The 10,687-nt window shown below is 41.2% G+C and overlaps 1 pseudogene; it reads right to left on the minus strand.

The window, feature by feature from the left end:
- Positions 1-386: 386 nt before the first annotated feature.
- Positions 387-953, minus strand: LOC124514220 (ras-related protein Rab-40C-like; annotated as a pseudogene).
- Positions 954-10,687: the final 9,734 nt, after the last annotated feature.

Below are 10,687 nucleotides of genomic sequence, written 5' to 3' on the forward strand. Positions count from 1 at the left end.
TAGACCTCCCGCAGCAGGAGTCTCGAAGCCCTCTGCAGGGCTCGTTCTGGCTGAGACCGCCAAGCATACTAGCTGCTTCCCCACGTTTCCCAGAAACAGGAGCCATAGCATTCCCTGCACCCAGCGCCGGGTCAGGAGCGGAGCGTTCGCCAAGGGCAATCCCTGCCAGAGCGCATCTGGACCTGGCGGCCCCGGCCTGCACCATTGGATCTTGCATTTGTTCCTCAAGCATTTCTGAGACAGATGGACGGACCTCTGGAGGCCGTTGCTCTTGCAGCCGCCATTTCTACCCCACCCGCTAGTGAGTAACAGCGCAGGTGTTTCATGCATGCAATTGCCAATTAGTAAAGACTTGAGGTGACTGGCAGCAGGAGTTTGACTGTGATTCACATGCGGTGCAGGAAACAGTGGCCTGAACAGATCTTCACGCCATGCTGCATGAGCACGACGTGGGACAGCTCAGCGAAGGACCTGAAGAAGCTGAAGTTGCACAGCTGACCTAACTTGAAAAAGGTTGGGCCGTTCTCCCCGCAGGTGCGCTCCTGCTCCTTGGCGACTTGCTACCTTGGCTCCATTCCCTGCCAGGATCCAGGAGACCCCGGCGCGCTGGCTCCTTGATCCCCTTGATACGCCCATCCGAGCTGTCCAAGGACCAGCTGTTGGTGATGTCACACACTAAGAGGATCCTCTGCGAGCCCCTGGAGTTAAGACCTGAACACCGTGCGGAACCTGCCTCCGCCCAACGTATTGGAGAACTCCAGCTTGACCCGCTGGCCGCCCGGCAGGTTGGTAGTTGTCTTGTAGTCAATCCGGTTGCTGTAGGCTTAAGGGGCTTAGGCTGCATCTTCCTGCACGCTCTCCTGGATCTCGCCCTGGCCCACGTTGCTGTCGCCCACCCACAAGAACTTGAACATGTGGTTGTACCTCTTAACCAGGCTGCCCTGGGTCCCCATCCTTGCTCATGCACACCTCCATGCTCGTGGTGCAGGCTGGGTAGAAGTCCACTGGCCATCCGCTGAGAGCCCTCAGACCAACCTACGCGGTGGCCCAGTTTCAGGGAGGCAGTGCAGGACGGTCCCACTTCTCCGCACCAGCCGCCTCACCTCAACCTGTGGTTCCAGCTTGTGCACCACACACCATTAGCACGTTTTTCATGGGTAACTAAAATAGTCTCTAAAGCGATATTCTTGCTTCTGCTCTTGCTTCCATGATATATTCTCCACATAATAGACAAGGTGATACTTTACAAATATAAATCCTATCAAGTCTCTCCTGTCATATTCATTAGTACTACCCACTGACCACATTGTCCCCATGCCCCTCCGGACACCTGGTGGGATTGTGTTTACCCACCTTCTTGTGGATGGGTGGGCTTATGTGGCTCATTCTGGCCAATAAGTTGTAAGCAAAAGTGACATCTGCATTACTGAGCTGGAGCATTTAATTGCTGTTTCGAGACCCCCAGATCTTCTCTTCCCACTGCCACAGAGACTGGAATGTTCTACACAGTGGTGACTTCATCAGCTTGGGTCCTGGAGTGAGGACAAGGATGGTCACCATAGAGAGCAGAATCTCCAGCCAACCCTTGTTAAACACACATTGAAATCATGAGGGATGTCTGTATGCTTTTAAGCCACTGAAATTTTCTTTTTTGTTACTATGGCATAACCTATCTGTCTTGACTGATGTCCTCTGCTGCTTGAAACATGCCCCATGCAGATGGAGTTGCAACAAATCCCTTACCATGGTCTGTCACCCTATGTGACTTGACCCCTGCCTACTTTTTGATTTTTGGTTGTTATACTCTAGACACACTGTCCTTGATGTTTCTCCTACTTATCCACTTCTTAGGTTTTTTTGTACTTTCTGTTCTCTGTTTTTCTGGAATATTTCTCTCTTCAGGTCTGCACATAGCTAACTCCATCACTTCATCATTCAGTGGCACCCACTTAGACTTCTCTCTTTAAAATCTGTCCTCTACCTTCCCAGAAATATTTTAAGTTTCTGAATTAGAAAAAAAAAAAAACAACTAACCAGGTTATGCTAAAGTAACAACAACAAAGCTCCCAAAACTCAGGAGTTTATCACAACAAAAATTTACTTTGTGTTCTAAGTGTGTAACTAGGGTTAGCAGTGGATCTCCGCTCATTGCTCAAGCAAGGATCCAGGCTAGTGGAGGCTTCACTTCATCACAAGCTTCCAAGAACCCTGTGGCATAAAGATGGGAGCCATACAGTAACTAGCACAACTAATTAAATATGATATTCCTGAAGTGACACATGCTACTTCAACTAACTAACCAAGTAACCATTGGTCAAATGGCCCGTCCTGATCACAGACATTTAGGATTTGGTCCTGGAGTAGAGAAGAATCTTCAGTGTCATTCTGGAGGACAGAAAAATCAGATTATCAGGAAAGCCACATTAGTGACTGTCACAGCTGCTGTGTTGATTAGCTACCTGCTGCATAAAAAATTACTACTAACTAAGCTACTTAAAACAACTTTCTTTTATTAGCACACAGTTCTATAGGTCAGAAGTTTGGGTGGGCTTTATTTGGTTCTGTGCCCAGGATATCATAAATCCAAAATCAAGGCTGAGCTGGGCTCTTGTTGGGGGAAGGGTCCACTCCCAAACCCATTCAGGTCATTGATAGAATTCACTTTCTTGAAGTTGTGGAATTGAGGTCTTTCTTTCTTGCTGGGCACTCTCTGTTCTTGGAGACCACTGGCAACCTCTCACGTGGCCTCTTTCATCTTCAGACTAGCAGTGGCATTTGAAGTCCTTCTCATTCTTCCCCTTGTATCCATTGAGGCCTGACTGTCCTTTCTGCTTTTTTCAGGAAACGTTAGCTTCAATCTATTGTATTGTTTTTGTATCTACCATTCATCTCTTTGTCTTCTTTTGCCATCTAAAGCTCATCTTCTTTAATCCTCCTTTCTCCCATCTCTTCCTAAGGCCATTCACATTCTTTTCCTCTCCCATATCTGACTTCCTGGAACTTTTATGATATATACACTTTCATGTTACATTTGAATAAGTAATACAGGTCCCTGCCTCATCCTCACTCAGTGGGAGATGCTTTGGCCCATGGTGAAATCGATCTGCATGATGATTTTTTCCTTGAAACATCTCTTTCTGCCAACTTTCCACACCAAAAATGCAGTAATCTTGTCTCTCTGATGCTCTCTCTAGGAGTCCACACAGAAAATCCAATAGTCTCAGTGACTGTTCCTTTTTTAGCCCTATGTATCTCTTCTTGGACTTTGTCTACATCATTGTCTAAATTTAACCTCTCATATATGCACATCTATCTATCTATCTATCTGTCTATGTGCATATATATATATATATATATAGTGTGTGTGTGTGTGTGTGTGTGTGTGTGTGTATTACTTCTGAAAAATTTCCAGACTAGGTTTTGCCATTCTCAATCCATGAGGAGGGGCCTTGTCTTTCCATCTATGTAAAAATGTTGGTTAAAATTTGTTGGGCGCCTGGGTGGCGCAGTCGGTTAAGCGTCCGACTTCAGCCAGGTCACGATCTCGCGGTCCGTGAGTTCGAGCCCCGCGTCAGGCTCTGGGCTGATGGCTCAGAGCCTGGAGCTTGTTTTCAATTCTGTGTCTCCTTCTCTCTCTGCCCCTCCCCCGTTCATGCTCTGTCTCTCTCTGTCCCAAAAATAAATAAACGTTGAAAAAAAAAATTAAAAAAAAAAAATTTGTTTATTCCATAAGAGCATGTTACTTCAGCAAGTACTTGTATGGTTTGCAAAACTTTAATAAATATACAGAATTAGGTCTCCAGGATACTAATCCTCCAGTTGCTGAATAGAGAATATAATCTTTATATGAGAGACAGCTCTTTTTTAAGACATACAATTTGTACAGAGTGATAGTGAGATACTGTCATATTTAAATGTGTGTACTCTATATTTTCTTCTAAATATTAGATTCTTATGGTGCCTGTTTGGCTCAGATGGTTAACTGTTTGACTCTTGATTTCAGCTCAGGTCATGATCTCTCAGTTCTTGAGATCGAGTCCCATCTTGGGGTCTGTGCTGACAGTGTAGAATCTGCTTAGGATTCTCTCTCTTTCTCTCTCAATAAATAAATAAGCATTAAAAAATATTGGACCCTCATACTCTACTTTTTCCATTAGCTTTCAAGCAACCTTTGGTCACAGAGGACTACTTACACTTTTTTCCTTTTCTCAGCAAGTGTTACTATATGAGACCACTCTTATGTGCATGATACCATCTAAATTAGAGTTACTAAATTATACTTGGGGGGATGGTGTGCCTATGTGGCTGAGTTGGTTGAGCATCCAACTCTTGATTTAAGCTCAGGTCATGATTCCAGGGTTGTGGGATGAAGCCCCATGTGAGGCTCTGTGCTGAGCTAGGAGCCTGCTTGGGATTCTCTCTCTCTCCCTATGCCCCTCTCCCCTGCTAGCACATGCGTGTACACACACACACACACACACACACTCTCTCTCTCTCTCTCTCTCTCTCTCTCAAATAAAAAATAAAATAAATTACACTCTGGTATTATGATTCTTTTATCAGAGTTCTCTGTAAGGACCGTCATATGATTCTTTTGCATTTGATGTGAAGTAGGGGCTGAAGATGTTTACTTTTAGATCATATATGTCCCCTTTCAGCGTAGGCAATCTGCAAGCTTAATAAGCAGGAAAACTTTGTTTCCTTGAGGAACAAAATACATTAAAACCTCACCATATTTTCCTCTGCATATTGGCAGCCAAGAAACTGTGTACATTTCATGTTCAATTCCAGAATTTGTGTTGATTTCTATTAGTGGAATATTGCCTGTAGCCTCCTAACAAACATCTCCAGGCCACCATACATTTAGACAGGGTAAACTGCATCCTCATGCCCAAGATATATATGTGACTGTTGAAAGAGAAAGAAGGAGAAAGAGTATATGTTGGAGTGGGGGAAAGCAAATGAAAAGGGGAGCATTAGGATCCAATGAAACCACATGGCATCAGACAGATTATGGCTCAAATCCCACATCTGCCATTTGATTGTCAGAGCTTACATATCCTCTCTAACCTTAGGTTTTCTCATTTATAAATTGGTAATGAAAATACCCTCCTCACAGAGTTATTGAGAGGATTGGTAAAAATACCTAAGTAATTAGTAATAATGTCTGGTTCTTAGTAAAAGCTCAATAAATGGTAGCTCTGATTGTTCTTCTTATTAATATTATTGAAGAAGAAAGATGGAAAATCCCAGCAAAAAAGCCAACAGCCTCAAAATGGAACTATTAGGGAGTTGTCTTTAGTATACTTTATGAGAAAAGGTTGTGCAAAGCCTCAAACTGCCAGGAAAACTGTGACATGGTAATGTTTTGCCTCCAAGAATTCTATTTTTTTCTTCTCTTTCTGTTCTTTTAGGATTCATAACTACTTGTGTCCATCAGTTTGTTCAAGTGTGTTCATTCATTCTTTTATTCATCATTCATTCATTTAAAAGGTATTTACTATCAAGATGCCTGGGTGGCTCAGTCGGTTAACCATTCGACTTTGGCTCACGTCATGATCTCACCATTTGTGGGTTTGAGCCCCACATTGGTCTCTGTGCTAACAGCTAAGAGCCTGGAGCCTCCTTCAGAATCTGTGTCTCCCACTCTCTGTCCCTCCCATGCTCACACTCTGTCTCTCTCTTTCTCAAAAATAAATAAGTGTTAAAAAAAGGTATTTACAAAACAAAAAGGTATTTACTATAAACCTGCTTTGTTCATAATACTGAGCTAGGTTCTGGGGATATAATAGTTAATACAGGCATAGCTTTGCCTTCATGGAGAGTGCAGACTAGAAAAGGAGGCAAAGTCTATTACAAGTGGTAATTGTGTATGCCTCCTCTTGTTGCAAGCAACAGTGACCTAGCGAACTATTTCACACAAAGGTCTTAATGAATCCTTCTAGGATTATTTATGACTAATGAAAAGTTCCTAAAGAGGTGAAAGCTTAATCCAAATAAATGAATCTCTAATAACAGAAGTTCTATTAATGTGTCACCAAGAGTAAAACATATTTAAATCAAATGCTCTGCCAAGAATCCCTCAAATCCCACCACATAGTTAACTCCTCTTCTGCCAGGAAGTAAGGCTTTGATACTCTTTGTACACAGTGACTGTTAAACAATAAAGGATGTTCTTGGCCCCATGCCCCAAAGTGACACTTTCTCTCCTTATATACAAGCTCAAGACCAGCAAAGTCAGTTTTATATTTTAAAAGTGAAAAGGCCTTCTTGACTTGGATGAGCAAAGGAGGATCCACAATTAGAGTAACAAGGGTTTTTAACTCTGAGACATTTACACATGGAAATATGGAAGATATAACTAAACTACCAAAGGAAACATGATAATTGAGCTGAATGGAATTAAATGTGAAAGTCGTCCTCAAATCTTGCTGCACATTACAATCACTTAAGGACCTCTTTAAATGTGTTCATGCTCAAGGTGCCTGGGTGGCTCTGTCGGTTGAGCATCTGACTTCAGCTCAGCTCATGATCTCATGGTTTGTGAGTTCAAGCCCCACATCGGGCTCTGTGCTGACAGCTCAGAGCCTGAAGCCTACTTTGAATTCGGTGTCTCCCTCTCCTTCTGGTCCTCCCTGCTCACACACTCTCTCTCTCTCTCTCAAAAGTAAGTAAACATTAAAACAAAAAATTGTTCATGCTCCATTTTAGACCAGCTAAGTAAGCATACTTGGGATCTGGTCATTGGATTTTTTTTTTTTTTTTTGCATTTAAATCTTCTAGGAAATTCTATCATGCAGCCCAGGTTGAGACCACTGAAACAGAAAGGAGTCTTAGGGACTGAAGATGAACCCTAAAAGCTTGGCCAGATTTTGATACATGGAGAGGAGTAAAACTGACAGCTTGACAAGAGACTAGTGGAGAACAAATAGTCATACTTGAGTATGGCCCCACTTTGGGCTGTAAAGAGATGGCCTGACCTAAGCTAATGCCTCCTGTTGCACAGGTGGAAGGTAGGTCTGTGGTATGTGAACAGGAATTATTCTACCACAAATACTCTTACTTCAAGTTCTAATGTAGTCATGAAAGTTTCCTTGATTAGCTTTTTGGGAACAGTGAATATTTTGGTTCCAGTGAGTTTGAGGTACTTCTTTTGGTGTATCTGGAAATAAGGGAAACTAAGGATTCAGGGGGAATAAAAAAGAAGATAAAGTTTTGGCCAAGAGATTCCCCCCCCACCCCCCTTCATGGGTCTTCTAAAGGAGAGAAAGCACTGAAATAATTGAATGAGCACTGAACCTGGATCACAGTTTAGTGCTTCTAGAGGCCAGGCATGTAGACAACTGGGAGGCTCCCTTTCCTTTGGAGACTTACCTCAGGAGTTCTGCTGGTCTATGTGGGAATTTCCAAAGAAAATCCTGAGAGGAAGTGATTGTAAGTGGAAATTAACTGTATATTTCTTTTTTGTTCCTTCCTTCCTTCCTTCCTTCCTTCCTTCCTTCCTTCCTTCCTTCCTTCCTGTTTTTCTAATTTAGGTTATCTAGATCATAAATGGTATTCTCTTTGTTTTTCCATCTATATTGTCTTATTTCAAAGAATAGGAGAATATTTATAAGAAGTCCTGTAGTTTCATTTACAATGTTAACACCCCACGCTAATTTCTCTGTAGGATGATAAATTATCCAAACCTGAATTCTAACAGAGTAAAGTTTCCAGAAACCTAAATTGGGCAGTTAGAAAGATAAACTTATATAGTTAGAAGTTATTCCAGTTAGTGTTTGACAAGACCTAATAACAGTAAAGACTGTTACCCATCCTAATTCTTTGCATTGCCAAGTTTAACAATGCTGACGTGTAGGGGTGCCTGGGTGGCTCAGTTGGTTAAGGGTCTGACTTCAGCTTAGGTCATGATCTCGCAGTTTGTGGGTTCGAGTCCCTCATTGAGCTCTGTGCTGACAGCTCAGAGTCTGGAGCCTCCTCCAGATTCTTTGTCTCCCTCTCTCTGCCCCTCCCCTGCCCAGGCTCTGTCTCTCTCTCAAAAATAAATAAACATTAAAATTTTTTAAAAAATTTAAAAATGCTCCGTGTAAGCATAAAAACATAAAAATACAGTCTTTTACTTTGGAGTTGATCTGTTAGACTTTGCTGTATCCTCAGGAATGGAGAGAGAGAAAATTGAATTTGCCAAAATTGGTCTTAGGATGAGTATTACTTGTAGCCAAAAGGAATAATGTTATAGGATACTTTAGGTTGGAATGGTGAGGCTGTGGACAGCATAACTGGATAACAGCAGATGGTAAGTAGACTACCTTCTAAAGGAAGTGATGGCAGTTAAATGCAAGGATTTATTTTACTGAGTGAGTTTTCAAACTTGACTGCTGTCCTCAGTCAAGTTTGACTTTTTTCTCTTCCCTCCTTCATAGCCCTTCATTTCTTCTTTATGTAAACATGGAGTAAATATTTTTATATTTTTAATTAGTTTTTATTAAAGTGTAATTAACACAGTGTTATATTAGTTTCAGTTGTAGAATATAATGATTCAATATTTCTATGCATTACTCCATGTTCATCACAATAAGTACACTCTTAATCCCCTTTATCTATTACACCCATCCCCCAACCTACCTCCCCTAGAGCAAATATTTTTAAAATATGAATTTGCAAATGTGCCAAATGTTAGTCTTCCTGGGCTGGTCACATTATCATCTCCATATCTGTCTTGAACTTTACCTTCTTGAAGAGTACTGGTGGCCCTGAATGCTCCTTTATTCCCTTCCCAATATTTTGCCTTTTGTAGCTATCATTGGACAGATTCTAAGATGAGCCATACCCACCCCACCCCCCCGCCACACACACACATATACACACACAATGCCTCCTGCCTCCTTGTCTTCATGCTCTTTTATAATTCCCTTACCTTGAATGTGGGTGGGACTTGTGACTTGATTCTTACTAATAAGATACAGCAAAAGTAAAGGATATCACTCCTATGATTACATTGTTATTTAAGACTACTTTGGTACCAAACCTGCTCTAGAGACTCGTCCTGCTAACATGAAGTTAGCAGCCATTGGGGAAAGTCTACATGGTGAGGAATTAGAGGCAGGTTCTAAGAACTGAGGGCAGCCCCAATATCCAACCAGTAAAAAGCCAGAGCCCTAAGCCCTGCAATGACAAGGAAGGTAAATTGTGCCAACAATGGCAGTAGGTTTGGATATGGATAATTTCAAGCCTTCAGATGAGAACTCAATGCAGCAGACACCAGTTGCAACCTTGTGAGACCCTAAACAGGAGACCCATTTAAGAGGTGCTCAAACTTCTGACCCACTAAAACCGCGAGATTATAAAATACGTGTGTGGTTTTAAGCTCTCATGTTTGTGATAATTTGTTACAAAGCAACAGAAAACTATTTTACCTATTTAGAAGTACAAATCAAAATGATGCTAAAGATGAACCAAGTAGGGACCAGATGAGTGGTAAGACTCCATCTTATCTGTAGCATTTGTTCTGAGGTTGGAGGTTCTGTCTTTCAGTAATTCATTTACAAAAGGTTTGGTGTGTGGAATTACCACTTTGTCTCACTAGTGCCCTGTCAAGCTGAAAAACAAGTGGTAATCAGGCAATCTGAGAACATTTTTAATGATTGAACATAGTTTACATCATTAAAGAAAAATAGGTCAGTGTAATTTACCAGTTGTTCACCAGTATGAGAGAGATTTGTTTTACCCTGTGGATATTGGCTTGTTATTATAGTTACTATAATCAATACAAGAAGAAAAGAAAACTCCAGTGTTTGAGCCAGACCAGTTCATGTCTTTTGAAAGCTATTTAAGGATAGATTGATCACCTGAAAAAAGCAAGTGAAAAATGCCAGCTACTCAACTCAAAACAGTATGTGTATGTATAGCTATGTGCTGATTAATCCCATTTAAATTCTGTTACCTACCTTTTAAATAAACGATCAAGAGAGTCCTTGTATATGCATACATTTAAAAAATGATGAAACTGAGTCCAGCTGCATTACTTTCTTTTGTAGGAAGACTAGTGGCAGTCCTGGATTACAAATGAAAATGTCTAATACAAATCAAATATAGGGTATGGAAAGAAGACTTAGGAAACTCTCCAAATACAAGATGATATGATACCTTCACCCAGTATTCTTTATATAGGGAACTTTAAGGGCATTAACTTTTTTTTTTTTTGGACTTCAACGTTCATAGAAGCTTTATTTTTTTTTAATATTCAGTCTGTTCTTTTATTTTTATTTTTTTAATAAGAAATTTATTGTCAAATTGGTTTCCATACAACACCCAGTGCTCATCCCAACAGGTGCCCTCCTCAACACCCATCACCCACTTTCCCCTCCCTCCCACCCCTAATCAACCTTCAGTTTATTCTCAGTTTTTAAGAGTCTTTTATGGTTTGGCTCCCTCCCTCTCTAACTTTTTTTTTCCTTCCCTCCCGCATGGTCTTCTGTTAAGTTTCTCAGGATCCACATAAGACTGAAAACATATGGTATCTGTCTTTCTCTGTGTGACTTATTTCACTTAGCATAACACTCTCCAGTTCCATCCACGTTGCTACAAAAGGCCTTATTTCATTCTTTCTCATTGCCAAGTAGTATTCCATTGTGTCTATAAACCACAATTTCCTTATCCATTCATCAATTGATGAACATTTAGGCTC

The sequence above is a fragment of the Lynx rufus genome, unplaced genomic scaffold (genome assembly GCF_022079265.1).
Source record: "Lynx rufus isolate CCGP_SWC_20201006 ecotype Redwood Valley unplaced genomic scaffold, mLynRuf1.p SCAF_2, whole genome shotgun sequence".
Classification (NCBI taxonomy): domain Eukaryota; kingdom Metazoa; phylum Chordata; class Mammalia; order Carnivora; family Felidae; genus Lynx; species Lynx rufus.